The sequence below is a fragment of the Phoenix dactylifera genome, unplaced genomic scaffold, assembly GCF_009389715.1.
Source record: "Phoenix dactylifera cultivar Barhee BC4 unplaced genomic scaffold, palm_55x_up_171113_PBpolish2nd_filt_p 000064F, whole genome shotgun sequence".
In the NCBI taxonomy this organism is placed as follows: Eukaryota; Viridiplantae; Streptophyta; class Magnoliopsida; order Arecales; family Arecaceae; genus Phoenix; species Phoenix dactylifera.
In genome coordinates, this window is record NW_024067673.1 from 613,902 (window position 1) to 630,561 (window position 16,660).

Here is a 16,660-nt window from a genome sequence, read left to right on the forward strand (position 1 = left end):
AACATTTCCTCGGTATCCTCTTCTAGTATACCTAAGTATCTATCGGGAGGATGGGAGACCCTACTAGATCTACGAGGTGGTCGAGGGACATCGTGTACTGGCTCTGTATGAATGGGTTCGATAGGATCCATGACTCATTGCTTTTCAGAGACTTTCTCTTCAAGCTCAATTTTCCTCCCACTGCCTCTATCAAGGATAAACTGATTTTCCAAGAAGATGGCATGACGGCTCACAAACACATTGTGATCCTCTGAGATGTAAAAATTGTATCCTAATGACTCTTTAGGATATCCTATAAAACGAGCACTTATGGTCCTAGCCTCTAACTTGTCTGCCTGTAGTCTCTTGACGTGGGCCGGACATCTCCAAATCTTGAGATGACCAAGACTTGGTTTCTTACCATGTCATATCTCATATGGTGCGGTAGAAATAGACTTTAGAGGGAACTCTATTCAACAAGTAAATAGCTGAAAATAGGGCATCTATCTAAAGAAACAAGGGTAAATCAGTGAAGCTCATCATGGACTGGACCATATCAATAGAGTCCGATTCCTCCTCTCTGACACTTCATTGAGCTGAGGTGTTCCAGGAGGAGTCCATTATGAAACTATACCATTCTCCTTGAGATAATCACGGAACTCTCCATTAAGGTATTCACTTCCTCGATCTGATCGAAGAACCTTAATGAGTTTTTGTGCTTATTTTTCTACTTCATATCTAAGCTTTTTGAACCTTTCAAAAGTTTTATATTTGTATCTCATACACATATCCATACCGTGAGTAATCATCGGTAAATGAAGTAAAAAATTATAACCCCTAGCCTGCACATCGAATGGGCCACACACATCAGTGTGTACTAGGATAAGTATTTCAGTGGACCTCCCTGTGTCCTACAAAGGATAACTTGGCCATCTTTCCTTGAAGGCAGAATTCACAAATCAAATATGACTCGAAAGTCAATGAGCCCAAAAGCTCATGTTTCTCCAATTTGTTTATTCTGTCTTCTCCTATATGGCCAAGCCTGAGGTGCCACAAATACTTTAGATTTATCTCATTTTTGGATCTATTAGATCTTATGGTATTCACTGTTTGCTCAGATATATTCACAGATACATCCATATGTATGTGATAGAGACTGTCAATCATAAAACCATGTTGAATCAATTTATTTTTCAAATAAAAATCTTTCTGTGCTCAATAAAATACAGAAATTAAATTTCTGCTAGCAATAGGTAACAGTCCCTAAGTATCTTGAGCATATCTGACATACCTTCTGAAGGTGTATCACCCTTCATGTTCTTTATGCTTCCCATGTACGTAGGACAGTTCCTCTTCCAATGGCCGTCCATGATGCAATGGAAACACTTTTCCTTGCAATTGGCCCTTTTCTTGGAACTTCCTAACTTGGTGTTTTCTTAGTCTTCTGCTTCTTCGCAGGCTTCTTCTTCTTTCAAATAGACTCTCTCTTGAAAGTAGAAACCAACTTGACAGCGAAAACGATGCCCCTTGAACTTCTTCAAGGTCCCTAAGTTAGTTACCAATTTATTCAACAATTCTATTTTGGTGCATACAATCTTGTTCATATGGTAATTTACTATAAACTGTTCATATGAAGCTAGAAGGAATTATGGGATCAAATCCGTTTGCAATTCCTTGTGCATGGTCATGCCGAGCTTCTCAAGCTTCTTTAAGTCCTTTATCATGGTCAAACCATGAACATGGATAGACTGCCCATCGCGCATCTTTGCCTTGAAGAGCCTCTTGGACACTTCAAAATATGCTGCGCAACTCTGATCGCCATACAACTCTTGCAGGTGATTTAATATGTTCCTGGCAGTCTTCATGTTCTCATGCTGGCATTGTAATGCATTGGACATGGATGCCATTGTGCAGCACCTAATTTTATTGTCATTGTTCTTCCACTTAACAAGCGTCTTACGCTGATCAGTGATCGGACGGATTGGTAATACGGGGATTCCATGGTCTAGCATATACCCGAATTTCTCACAATTCAAAACTATTTTGAAATTTGCTGAGCCAATCTTTATAATTGGGTTTGGTCAAACGGTTGTTCTATAGGATATGATTTAAGAGTCTAGAAGCTGACTTTATAATCCTCAGAGAGTAAAGATTCTAGTTAGACTTTTGTACTTGATCCTCATCTGTTCTAAGGTCTTTTAGAACAAATATAACTCCCACTATTTTCTCGAATTCCTCACACTCCCCCGGTAGGAAAACGGAAATCCCACACGACTAGGGTTTCTAGTGGGTACTGCGGTCCTACCGATTTACATGCCACCTCACCTAACAGTTATTGGTGACACATAGATTGATGAATGTACAACTCTTGTACAATGCTTCTCAAGCATGTTGCAGTGTAACTTGGTCTCTAAGCCATGAAGACCTCACCTAACAGTTATTGGTCCCATTTCTTAGTTAAGTCAGACCCACCGTATAATCGTAGGAATAAAGTCGTCATTGGGTCCTCACCTAACAGTTATTGGTGCCCAACCCCACCTTTACCCTACAACATTTCATGTCTATAGAGAGGTCCAGCCCCCCGATGCAACTTGACCACTGTGTCCAGCCGAGACAAATCAACATCAGAAAGGCCTTAGCAGCTCTACTACAGTGGAAGACCTATTGACTTAATATTGGTTAATCAGGTCTTAGTGTTTACAACTTGAGCTCTTCATAAGAGGTAATCGAACAATTGGCCAGGTAAGCAGGTGGGAGGCTCCCCTTACTCAGAGAGTAAGGTCCTAATTAAGTAACCACCTTTCATGCTTTCCTAGACACCAATTAGATCAATTAATCTAATATGACTTGCTCATGTCGGTTCACTCTCGACTTGATTGAGGAGGTTTTGATTTAGGTCTCAATTGGGTTTGCTACATCATATGTAAACCTATCTACCCGACTCACATTCACATCACATGCAAACGGCGCATTGCAGGCATTTATAATCGCAGCAATAATTAAAGCTAAACTTTAAATAGGTGATGATCATGGATTCTAGTTAGGTCGTATTACAAGCACATGCACGTCAATCGATCAACTGATCTTCAACTCTTGAATTGGTTCCAAGCCTCCTTGACTCGATCCTTGACCAACTCTTGATCCAATCGTTATCAGCCGCTTGGAGCCCTGTTCATCTCATGCATCATCTTCGACTTGATCGTTGACGTACATCACATCACAGAAATACAATCAGATATAAAATAAAAATAAAAATAAATTACATCTCCCTTTTAGGAGGCACGCAGGCCTCTCAAAACATCAAATAAAATGCATGCAAGCATCTGAAAAATTACATGACATCGCAGATCACATCGCAGGTCATTACATTTGATACCAAAAGGGTTTGAATCCTATGATCATCACCATATGCAACAATTATAATTTTCAGATCTGATAATTAATTGATTATCTCATGACATAGGTTGCTGATCATGCTAATCATGATTCTATACTTTGTAATCACATTAACAATGCTATTAGAATCATCCTTTTATCATATAAAAATCAGCATGTAAAAATCAGCACCCTAGAAAAATTCTGCATGTAGAAAATTTTCAGCATGCATGATCATTCAATTTTCAGATCTAATAAGCCTACTTATAATTAATTCTTACCTTAAACTACGAAGCCTAGGCTCTGATACCACTGTTGGAAACCCGCCCATGCCGCTGATATTTCAAAACAAAAATCAGATGGCAGCGGAAAGGGGGCATGTGCGGGATCAACGTTCATCGCATGAACGTTGTTTCGAGACCTTTCGTAATTAGGTAAGAATTAAAACTTTTAAAAACATTAGGAAGATCAGATCTTCACCTTGCGCGGATAGATGATCACCGCAAATCTGAATTCATGGTTTTTGGAAGAGGGTTCGCTTGAAGCCGTTCAAACGTCCGGCCTCTACGGGTATCCACACGAAGTAGAGGACCGATCAAATCTTTCTTGTCTTCTCGGGGTGCTAGCTCCTTTGCAAAGACTTCTTTTGATGGCTGATCTCCTCTCTTTCAATCAACCCTTAATTGTGCTTGAGAGGAGGAAAAAGAAGGATGAAGATGGAAAGAAGATCAAAAGCCCCTGCAGCCTTCTTCTCTTTTCATGCGTTGGAGCCAAGGAAGAAGACCAAGAGGAGGGAGACGCCTCCTCTTCTTTTCCCTTTGCTGATGGTGGCTGAACCAAGGAGAGAGGAGGCCACGGCTGGAAGGAGGTTATTCACCCTCCTAGGGTTCCGCCAAGGCCTCTCCTTTTAAAGGTGTGGAGCTCCTAACTTTTAGGAGCTCCTTATTTTCTTCCAAAGAGGGGTGCCGGCCCCTCTCTTCATGCCGCACCAAAGAAGAGCAAAGGAGGGGCGTGATCCTTCTTTATTGTGTTGCCCTAATCCTCCTCTAAGGAGGATTAGGTGTCCCTCTTATGGCTAAGTCCTAATCCTATTAGGCTTTAACCAAATCATGAATCAATTGGGTTCAATCTATGCTAGTCCTAATCCAATTAGGACATGAATGAACCATGACTCAATTGAACTCTTCAATCCTAATCCAATTAGGAGTCATGTTGATTCATTAGATTAATAATTAATTAGGACTTAAAGAATCCTAATCCAATTAGGATTTGTTTAATTTTAGTCCTAATCCAATTAGGACTCTATTTAAATCCGAAGTCCTAATCCGATTAGGACTCTAGGAATCCTATTCCAAGTAGGAATCCAATTTTGATTCAAAACTCCTAATCTCATTAGGATTGCAGGAATCCTATTCCAAGTAGGAATCCCAGTCCTACTCCAACTAGGATTTCCAGTCCTAATCTAATTAGGACTCTAGGAATCCTACTTGAAGTAGGACTTTTTGTTTCAAGTCCAATTAATTAATTCCCTTTGTTCCTTCTTCAGCTTCTTATCAATCAAATTGATTATTTGTGATTCATAATCACTTTTCAACCATCGGATCGGTCAATACTTCTGGTGTGTGTGACCCCATAGGTTCTACTCTGACTGGTAGTGAGATATATTGTGATCTCTATCACAATATCATTGAAAACTCCTTTCAATGGGTCGGAACGATTCCAACTCAACTCATTAGGGTTTATCGATCATCGAGATAATCCCTGTGAGTCCCACCATCCACCAGTGACACCTAGCAGTATGTAGTGGCTACCCAGCAGAATGGAATGATGAACCTCTAGGTGCAGTTAACGTGTGATACAGTCCTACTATCGTGGATCCCTACAGGACGGAGGTCATGGACAACTCGTCAAACTCCATCGTCTGTCATATGTCAAGATTTATTCGACTCGAGTTCGATAGTGGAAAACGTTTTCTCCACTTTATATTACTGCCCTGGCCAAGGTCTTAGAACTCAGTCTAACAAATCACATAGGATCACTCCTCTTCTATCAAGGTCGATAGATTCCTTGTAGGTGCATACCCTACTCCTACAGTGAACCTACTGCAGCCAATCTACACTGCATGGACCCATATGGCTAGAGACCATGTATGTGTGCAGTCAAACTACAATAACCTCACTGTGAGTAGCCGAAGCACCGCAGGTCAAAGGACCAGTCACACTACTGCAACATCAAGTAAGTCACTGACGAGTGGATAGACATACAAGTGACTTCTTGTCTTGGTCACGCTCAGTACCCTTATTCTCTAACAAGCACCTGCACTATCACTTCAGTATCCCCACACTGTGGACTCAAGTCTCGTCCATCCAGAAGGAAAGTGATCTGTGCACTGATCGGATCGATCACCGTCCTCGTGATGATCCATTGATCAGGAGCATTTAGAAATTAATCACCAATGATACATGGCTCAAATTCTCAACTCTTGAGAATATGCATCATCATCTTATTAATTTCTTGGACGATTCATAGACACATAGATAATATGAATGAAAAGATGCCTTTTATTTATTCAATAATAAATAGTCAAGTACAAAATTATGTTCCTAGAATTAACAATGTGTCAGCCAGATTGGCTTCTAGGGCATACTTCTAACAAGAATGGCGCGAAGTTTGTTATGAAAGACCCGAACACCAGGATGATGGCAGCAAGTGGGCTGTCAGCTATTCGATATTTCGATTTCTGGTGCAGAGTTGAGGGTCACGTGGGCAGGCCCTCGACATGCCCGGCTAGGTTTGCGAGCTCGCTCAGTCATTCTGAAGGGCGACTTGGCTACGGTTATCAGATAGATCTAGAGAAATCCAAGGGGTACGGATGACGACCAACCTTTGCTTCGTAATATTTGGGCCATGACGAGGAATGGAGTGGCCTTTCAAGCCAAACTTATCTTCCATAAAGCTAATGGGGCTGCGGATTGGGTGGCCGCCTATATGGCCAGCTATACGGATAGTACCGTGTAGGCTGGAGATAGGGAGTTGCCTCGGGCACTCCAAGATATTTTGTTCTCTAATTTTATTGGGTGTATTTATACTCGTCACATATAAATCGTCTGTCCTAGCAAAACAAAAAAAAACCCTACAAAGTTCTTTAGGTATAGGTGATGCGGTCGCAAAACTGCTCTCCCAAGTGCAGGAGAATCGCGCAAGTAGTAAAACTCGGAAGTCCGAGGTCGAATCCTCAGAAAACGGTATAGGTATTTGTTGCTGGTGGTCCAAACCGAGAACGATTGGCACTGCGGTGTGAACGGGGTTCCGTCTGAGTTGTCTTGGTTGGTGTTGGTTGCGCTCCACCTTCCGCCAAGAAACCTGCAAACAAGCCTTGCACCACCACCAGGGTGGTGATGGCCCTCCGACGGTCAAGTCAGAGGAGATTGGAGGAGGAGGAGAGGTGATAATCGCAAGTAAGAGAGTGCTCTGGGAGATATTGCTCACCTCCCCCTTTCTCCCCCCAGCCGCATATATACCTGGCTGGGGGGTCTCTCAGGGGGGTTCGTTATCGTGGGGCACGATGGTGTGGCCACTGACATGGCCGTTACAGGACGTCGTGGAGCAGCACCGGGTACGGCCACGTCAGGGCATAGTGGGGCTCCGCTTTGTACGGCTGATGCAGGAGATCGTGGAGCAGCATCGGATACAGCCGTTGCAGGGAGTAGTGGAGCAGGAGGCCGCGGCGTGCCTCTGGGGAATAGCCTGTCGTTATCAAGAGATCTCCGACTCGGGGTCGGAGCGCTGGATCAAGGGGCAGCTGACTCGGGGTCGGGCTGCGGAGCCGAGGATATCCGACTCGGGGTCGGATTGCTGGATCAAAGGGCAGCCGACTCGGGGTCGGGCTGCGGAGCCGAGGATATCCGACTCGGGGTCGGATTGCTGGATCAAAGGGCAGCCGACTCGGGGTCGGGCTGCGGAGCCGAGGATATCCGACTCGGGGTCGGATTGCTGGATCAAAGGGCAGCCGACTCGGGGTCGGGCTGCGGAGCCGAGGATATCCGACTCGGGGTCGGATTGCTGGATCAAAGGGCAGCCGTAGTCTTCCTGGGCGCGCGTGCCGGTCACGTGGGGCATGGCGGCTTATTTCCCCCGTAACAGTAGCCCCCCACTTCCGAGCCTAGAACTAGAAGGGGAACAGGTGAAGGGAGTGATGTTTCGGGATTGCCGCCGTTCCTCGGAGAGGCGCGCGCGCTTCGAGCTCCCCGCCCTTTTTATGGCGTATGGCGGTTATTGCTGACCTGGCAGTCTGAGGATTTCGGCGGACATCCTTCCTTAATGGTGTCGATTCGCCTTTGGGGCGCGAGCGACCCTTCGGCAGCCAGGCGTCCTCTGGCGTCATTGAGGCGTCACTTGCCTTTCCGCCTATTTATTCGGGGGCCTTTCCCCGTCCGTCTTCTTCTTTACAGATATTTTCAAGTTTCCCCTTTGCGCTGCTGTTGCTGCCGTCGGACTGTTCGCTCGTTTCTCCTTTGGCGCTCTCGGAGCCGTTCTTACCTCTTTTCCGGTGAGTTTTCCCCATTCTTCTGCTTAGGGCTCTCCATACTTTCCCCTCTTATACTAGTGTACTCCAGTCGCTCCGGTCTTTCCCCCCTTCCTGTCCCCGTCCTGACCGTAGGTTTATTGGCCATTAGGAATGGGCGAAGTGAGAGCAGACCAAATTAAGTCGGAGCTGGTCGCCACAGACTTAGACAGACTTGTGGCTCGGTACCACCTTCCCGAGGCCTGCAACGCCACGCTCCCGGGGCCTGAGGAGAGGATGTCCCATCCTCCTCCAGGGAAGATCGCCATCAATGAGGGCATTCTCCAGGCCGGGTTCCGCTTCCCCCCTTCGGATTTGGTCATGCAGGTGCTACGGGGTTTAAGAGTGGCACCGACGCAACTGGTGCCGAACTCGTGGCGGGCCCTGACGGTCTTCCAGGTTCTCTGCCGTATGCACGAGATCCCCGCCACCCTGAATATTTTTTGGGAGTTCTACAGCCTGAGCGGCCACCCCCAGGACAAAGGGTGGTGGTGCTTCGCAGCGCGGCGAGGATGCGGCCTTGTCAAGGAGGCTCCTACCTCCATTCACAAATGGAAGGAGCGCTTCTTTTTTGTTGATACAGATCCCTCTTGGGAAATCAGGGCGACCTGGGAGACCCCGATGAAGTCTCCGATCGGCCTATCGAGACTGTCAAGGGAGGAGTCCGATGGCTTGGCCGCCTTGAAGGGGTTGGTTGCCGAGGGCCAGCTCCCCCCGGTGGCCCGCCTTATTTCCGAGGATACTTTGGTGAATGTCGGTCTGAGCTCGGTCCCCACCGACCGTGAGTCCGCCACCGATTCTTTCTTGACTTTTTCCCTTCTTTCGTCCCGTTCTTTCCTTTGGTTTCTCCGTCTCCGACTATCCCGTCCTTTTTGCAGAGATCGACGACGTCATGCGGTCGGTGAAGACAAAGGCTGTTGGTAGGGCGTCCCTGCTGGAAGCAGCCCAGAGGAGGAAACGAGCTCTTCCGAGCGGGGCCCCACCGGCGAAGAGGTCCCGTAAGGAGGTGCCTCCGACGCCGACCGACGAGTCCGGGCCCACCGATCAGGGAGACGTCGTGGGCACGAACCGGCAGCTGACGCTGTATCAGCCCTCCGGTGGTAAGATTGCCGCTACTCCGGAGGTATCATCCGAGCCTGCCCGAGACGGACGGGTCGGACGTGATCGGTCCCCGACCCGGCCTCCGACTCGGTCGGCTCCTGATGACTCGAGGAGGGACGCGCCGAGGCCCCGACCGAGCGAGACCCTATCAATTCCTGGGGTGACCCCCGCCCCGAGCGCGATCGGCCGGACTCTTCCCCAGGCGATGGATAGGGGTAAGGCTGCAGAACCACCGTCCAGCTCTGGGGAGAAATCGGGGTCTGCCTTCACTACCGATGGCGCCCGAAATCTCATCGAAACAGTGCTGCTGGAGAAGGACCGTCGGCGGGTCCGGGAGTTGGAGGTCTCTGACGTTGGGGCTGCCAGCTGTGTCTGTCTCATGTCGGTGAGTGTTCTTCTGGCCGCTTTTCACCATTTATTGGCTCTGTTGTTCTCCGCCTGACTCCCTTATTTTTCCTATTTCTTAGCTCGCCCAGTACATGATCCGTCTGGAGGAGTGCTACAAGGAACAGGCGGGGCTTCTGGCGAAGGCCGAGGACCGGCTGAAAGCAGTGGAAAAGGAAGGCCAGGCTGTGGCAGGCAGGACGACCGGGGACTTCGAGGCGAGGCTCCGGGAGGCCGAAGAGCGGGCACTCGGCTTTGCTGCCCTCGAGAAGCAACTGTTGGAGGCTCAGGAGCAGCTCAAGGTTGCCTCGGGTCTCGAGGGCGAGGTCAAGAAGGCGGATGAGCGGGCCGAGAAGCAGTCCCGGAAGGCTGCCGACTACCGGGAGAGGTGGGAGAAGGCCCAGCGGTCAGCCGACGACGCCCGCAACCGAATCCGGTCTCTTGAAGCTAAGCTGGGCGAATTGGAGTCGGCCTTGGAGAAGTTCCGTGCGAGCGATCAGGAGCTTCATTCGCGCCTGACGGAGGCTGAGGCTGCTCGCATTGCTGCCGAAGCGAAGCACAAGGAGGCTCGGGCTGAGCTGCTGAGGGTCTCCACCGAGGCGGAAAGCCGGATTGTGGCGAAGGTCTTGGAGGCGAAAGCCCAGATTATGGAGCGGGCAGAGGCGGCGCTGGCCGAGAGGAGTGCGGAAATCGGGCGTCAGGCGGTAGAGGCTTATCGCCAGTCCGCCGAGTTCGCTCATGATATGTCGGAGGCAGTACAGACCTATCGTCAGTCCGACGAGTTTGTTCGTGACGCGTCGGACGCGGGGGCCGAAGCCTTTATCTTAGGCTTCGAGGAGGGCCTGGCAAGGGTGTCGGCTAAGTACCCCGAAGTTGACCTGAGCGAGATTTCCCTTCTCGACTCCTCTCCGGCGCCATTGCCTGCTGGTTCTCCTGCTGCTTCCCTACCTCCTGCGGACGAGCCCGACGTTCCCGACCCGGGAGTTCCTCCAAGCTGACCTCTTGTACCTTTCATTGTCTTCTCTTTTTTTTTTGTATACCGGAGTTTTGCCAAATTGTATGGGCCTCGGCCTTGAAACAATGAAAATTAATGCTAGTTGAATGTTTCTTCATTTCGCCTTCGTCCTTCTTTTTCTTTTAACTCTCGGTAGCGTCTTGCTGACTCCTGGCTTCCGAAATTCTTCCGGCGCTAGGCCAGGCATCCGAGGGTTAGGCCTCAGGAAACTCTTCCGGCGCTAAGCCAGGCATCCGAGGGTTGGGCCTCGGGAAATTCTTCCGGCGCTAAGCCAGGCATCCGAGGGTTAGGCCTCAGGAAACTCTTCCGGCGCTAAGCCAGGCATCCGAGGGTTAGGCCTCAGGAAATTCTTCCGGCGCCAAGCCAGGCATCCGAGGGTTAGGCCTCAGGAAATTCTTCCGGCGCCAAGCCAGGCATCCGAGGGTTAGGCCTCAGGAAACTCTTCCGGCGCTAAGCCAGGCATCCGAGGGTTAGGCCTCAGGAAACTCTTCCGGCGCTAAGCCAGGCATCCGAGGGTTAGGCCTTAGAAAATTCTTCCGGCGCTAAGCCAGGCATCCGAGGGTTAGGCCTCAGGAAATTCTTCCGGCGCCAAGCCAGGCATCCGAGGGTTAGGCCTCAGGAAATTCTTCCGGCGCTAAGCCAGGCATCCGAGGGTTAGGCCTCAGGAAATTCCACTCGTTGGTCGACCAAGGCTGGCGCATGCCGAGGCAACTGGTCGGGGCTTCAGGCTAGTCTGCTCCCAGGATGGTCATCGGGTTAGCCTGGCATCCGAGGGCCGAGCCTCGGGACCTTCCACTCGTTGGTCGGCCAAGGCTGGCGCAAGCCGAGGCGACCGGTCGGGGCTTCCGGCTAGTCTGCTCCCGGGATGATCATCGGGCTAGCCAGGCATCCGAGGGCCGTCAAGCCTCAGGAAATTCCGCTCGTTGGTCGGCCAAGGCTGGCGCAAGCCGAGGCGACCGGTCGGGGCTTCAGGCTAGTCTGCTCCCGGGATGATCGTCGGGTTAGCCTGGCATCCGAGGGTTGTCAAGCCTCAGGAAATTCCGCTCGTTGGTCGGCCAAGGCTGGCGCAAGCCGAGGCGACCCGGTCGGGGGCTTCAGGCTAGTCTGCTCCCGGGATGATCGTCGGGTTAGCCTGGCATCCGAGGGTTGTCAAGCCTCAGGAAATTCCGCTCGTTGGTCGGCCAAGGCTGGCGCAAGCCGAGGCGACCGGTCGGGGCTTCAGGCTAGTCTGCTCCCGGGATGATCGTCGGGTTAGCCTGGCATCCGAGGGCCGAGCCTCGGGAAATTCCGCTCGTTGGTCGGCCAAGGCTGGCGCAAGCCGAGGCGACCGGTCGGGGCTTCAGGCTAGTCTGCTCCCGGGATGATCATCGGGTTAGCCTGGCATCCGAGGGCCGAGCCTCGGAAAATTCCACTCGTTGGTCGGCCAAGGCTGGCGCAAGCCGAGGCGACCGGTCGGGGCTTCCGGCTAGTCTGCTCCCGGGATGATCATCGGGCTAGCCAGGCATCCGAGGGCCGAGCCTCAGGACATTCCGCTCGTTGGTCGGCCAAGGCTGGCGCAAGCCAAGGCGACCGGTCGGGGCTTCCGGCTAGTCTGCTCCCGGGATGATCATCGGGCTAGCCAGGCATCCGAGGGCCGAGCCTCGGGAAATTCCACTCGTTGGTCGGCCAAGGCTGGCGCAAGCCGAGGCGACCGGTCGGGGCTTTCGGCTAGTCTGCTCCCGGGATGGTCATCGGGTTAGCCTGGCATTCGAGGGCCGAGCCTCGGGACCTTCCACTCGTTGGTCGGCCAAGGCTGGCGCAAGCCGAGGCGACCGGTCGGGGCTTCCGGCTAGTCTGCTCCCGGGATGATCATCGGGCTAGCCAGGCATCCGAGGGCCGAGCCTCGGGAAATTCCGCTCGTTGGTCGGCCAAGGCTGGCGCAAGCCGAGGCGACCGGTCGGGGCTTCAGGCTAGTCTGCTCCCGGGATGATCATCGGGTTAGCCTGGCATCCGAGGACCGAGCCTCGGGAAATTCCACTCGTTGGTCGGCCAAGGCTGGCGCAAGCCGAGGCGACCGGTCGGGGCTTCCGGCTAGTCTGCTCCCGGGATGATCATCGGGCTAGCCAGGCATCCGAGGGCCGAGCCTCAGGACATTCCGCTCGTTGGTCGGCCAAGGCTGGCGCAAGCCGAGGCGACCGGTCGGGGCTTCCGGCTAGTCTGCTCCCGGGATGATCATCGGGCTAGCCAGGCATCCGAGGGCCGAGCCTCGGGAAATTCCACTCGTTGGTCGGCCAAGGCTGGCGCAAGCCGAGGCGACCGGTCGGGGCTTCCGGCTAGTCTGCTCCCGGGATGATCATCGGGCTAGCCAGGCATCCGAGGGCCGAGCCTCGGGAAATTCCGCTCGCTGGTCGTGCGCTTGTCGCTCGCTGCCCGACGGGGTTTCTCCGTGGCCAGCCGCGATCATGTTTCTCCTTTTCTCAAGCGTTGCCTGGGGGAACACGAGAAGGGCATTAAACGCTAATTAATGCGTTACCTGAGAAATCGGATCACCAGCTGCTGCTTGCGAGGAGTGTTAGTTGAGCGGCCGCGATACGCGGGTTCTTCGAGGAGGATACGGCCTGGGCGCGAGCGGAGATATGTGGACCTAGGGGTACATGACACCCGGATTGTCCTGCACAAAGAATGCGGTTTAAGGAGAATGACGCTTAGGAAATCGCGGGGAGATACGCCTCGGGAGCCGGAACGGCTCCGGTTTCAATGCGCCTGCATTTATTGGAGCCACCCGCATCGAAACGACCAGGGGGCCGCAGTTTGGCTATAAATACAGGTGCAGGTACGATGGAGTTTGCCAAGCCGGAGCTGTTCAGGTTGCCATGGATCGCGGACCTCCTCCTTGGCATATGACTGAGAGACTCCTGCTGAAGGAAAGGAGAGACGCTCCCCTTGCGACTTCAGCCAACTAGCCGTTTCATCTGGGATCAACAAGGAGGGTCTTCCCGGCGGAGCTCCGCTCTAGGCGTTTCATCCGGGATCACATCTCCCCTCCTTGAAGTTCAGCCTCCCGATCGAGCTCTGCACCAGACGCTCAGTCCGGGACCGCGCCTCCATATGCTCTTCCCCCTCGTATTCCTTCTCTTTCCTACCACTGGGGAGGATGGGAATATCCTTTGGAGGCGGCGTTTCCCTGGGGGCAGCGGGAGCTTCTTCTGCGGCGGCTCCTCGTCTTTTTGGTGAGGTGCTGGATGGCGCCTCCGGTTAGAAGCACCCACTTCCGGTGGGATTGCAGCTGCTTTGGATTGAGGGTTTGGGATCCTCGGTCCTCAGCTCCACAGATTCTCCACCTCTTCTTTGCTTTCTTTACTCCCTAATTCCCCTCTGGGAATTCCTTGTAATCACACGAGCACGCCATTGTAACCAGAAATTATTGAAATGAAAAGTGTTGCACCTTTTCAAATTATCTTTCTGGCCTTGTTGTTCTACTGGTAATACATCCGCAGGTTAGCGGAATTCCAGCCCCTTGGAATTTCTCGGCCATCTAGGGCTTCCAACTGGTAGGAGCCAGGTCGGTTTACCCAACGAACTTTATACGGGCCTTCCCAATTCGGCGCTAGCTTCCCACCTTCCGTAGGTTGAGATGCCTTAGCTCGCCTCAGCACCAGATCTCCAATTCTGAAAAGCTTCGGTCGGACTTTGGAGTTGTAATATCGGGCCACCCTCCGCTGATACATTGCCATCCGAACCTGCGCCATTTCCCTTGCTTCTTCCAAGAGATCCAGGTTCCCTCGGAGTTGCTCCGAGTTGGCCTAGGGTCGGTGTGCGGCTACCCGAGGTGAGGGAAGTCCGAGCTCTACGGGGACAACGGCTTCCGTGCCATAGGTTAGGCTGAAAGGCGTCTCCCCGGTAGGAGTCCGATGCGTGGTCCGATACGCCCAAAGGACATTCTCGAGTTCCTCGACCCAAGCTTGCCCCGTCCGTTCCGATCCGCGCTTTGATACCTTGGAGATTGGTCCGATTTGTGACCTCGGCCTCGCCGTTGGTTTGTGGATGCGACACAGACGTGAACCGATGTTCGATCCCGAACTCCTCGCAGAAGTCTCGGAAATGCTTGTTATCAAACTGTCGACCGTTATCCGAGATGAGGACCCGAGGTACCCCAAATCGGACAATGATGTTCTTCTTTACGAACTTCCGGACTTGCGCCTCCGTGATGGTGGCCAGTGGCTCTGCCTCCACCCACTTGGTGAAGTAGTCGATGGCGACAATCAAAAATTTCCGCTGGGCCGAAGCGATGGGGAATGGTCCGAGGATATCCATTCCCCACTGTGCAAAGGGCCATGGGGCGGTGATTGGCGCCAAGGAAACAGAGGGGACTCTCTGGATGTTGGCGTGGCGCTGGCAGGCGTCGCATTTCCGTACGTGATCCTTTGAGTCTTCCAATAAGGTCGGCCAATAGTAGCCTTGCCTCATGATCTTATGTGCCAGGGACCTAGCCCCCAGGTGCGATCCGCAGATGCCTTCGTGGACTTCGCTGAGGGCGTAAGCTGCCTCCGAAGGGCGGAGGCACCTTTAAGAGGGGGGCGGTGAACGAGGTCCGATACAGCATTCCTTCGTAGAGTACGTAGTGGGTGGACTTCATAACAAGTCGCCGAGCTTGATCTTCATCTTCGGAGAGGATCCCTTCGGCGAGGTAGGCTACAAGCGGGTCCATCCAAGATGGTTCCGGATCAATTGCCATTACCGCTTCAGCCTCGCCGATGCTCGGGGCATCTAGGGTCTCCAGGTATATCGCCCTTGACAAGTTGTGTGCCTCAGCGCCCACCAAGCGGGACAACCTGTCGGCCCTAGCATTTTCGCTCCTTGGGACCTGCTGAATGTCAATACTGCCGAGGTCGGGAATGAGTGCTTGCACCTTCCGGACGTAGCTCTGCATGGTCGGGCTCCGTGCCTCGAACTCCCCTCGAACCTGCCCGACCACCAGCTGGGAGTCGGTGAAGACCTTCAGACGCCGGATGCCGAGCTCCTTGGCGAGTTTGAGTCCCGTGACTAGGGCCTCGTACTCCGCCTCATTGTTGGTCACTGGAAATCCGAACCTCAAGGCATACTCGGCTATCACTCCATCGGGATTGGTAAGGACCAGCCCAGCCCCTCCACCTTCAGGGTTCGACGACCCGTCAATGTGGAGCGTCCAGATCGGGAGATCGAGGCTGGGTGTTTCCGGCGGCCTAGGTTCCGTCTCCTGCACAGTGCACTCAGCGAGAAAGTCCGCGAGCACCTGGGCCTTGATGGCGGGCCGGGGCTGGTAGCGGATGTCGAACTCACCAAGTTCTACTGCCCACTTCACCAGCCGTCCCGCATTCTCAGGATTGCTGAGGATCTGCCGCAGTGGTTGATCGGTCAAAAGGGTGACAGAATGAGCCTGGAAATAGGGGCGAAGCCTCCTGGTCGCAGTCAGCAGCGCGAAGGCGATCTTTTCAGCCTTCGTGTACCGCGTCTCGGCATCCCGGAGGACTCGGCTGGTGTAGTACACGGGCTTCTGAAGTTTTGCCTCTTCCCGAACCAGTACTGCGCTGACTGCGGTTGGGGAAGACCGCCAGGTAAAGGTAGAGCATCTCCCCCTCTTGCGGCTTGGACAGCAGGGGAGGAGACGCCATGTACTCCTTGAGCTGGTCGAATGCCACTTGACATTCAGCCGTCCAGAGGAAGTCTTTCCGGGCGCTTCAACACCTTGAAGAACAGTTGGCAGCGTTCGGCCCGATTTTGCCACAATCGTCCGAGCGCGGCGACCCTCCCAGCGAGCTCCTGAACCTCCTTCACTTTGGTCGGAGGGGACATATCTTGGATGGCCTTGATTTTGTCCGGGTTGGCCTCGATCCCCCGCTGGTTGACAATGAGCCGAGGAACCTTCCGGCCGAAGCACCAAAGGGCGCACTTCGCTGGGTTTAGCTTCATACGAAACTTCCGCAAGGTGGCGAAGGTCTCCTCCAGATCCGCAATGTGCTGATCCGCATGGCGGCTCTTTTACCAGCATATCGTCCACGTACACCTCCATGTTCCGGCCGATCTGCTCCTTGAAGATTTTATTGATGAGGCGCTGGTAAGTAGCGCCAGCGTTCTTCAGACCGAAAGGCATTACCTTGTAACAGTACAGCCCCCTGTCTGTTATGAAGGCCGTTTTCTCCTCGTCCTGTGGAGCCATCATTATTTGGTTGTAGCCGGAGAAGGCGTCCATGAAAGACAGCAGCTGATATCCGGAAGTCGCGTCG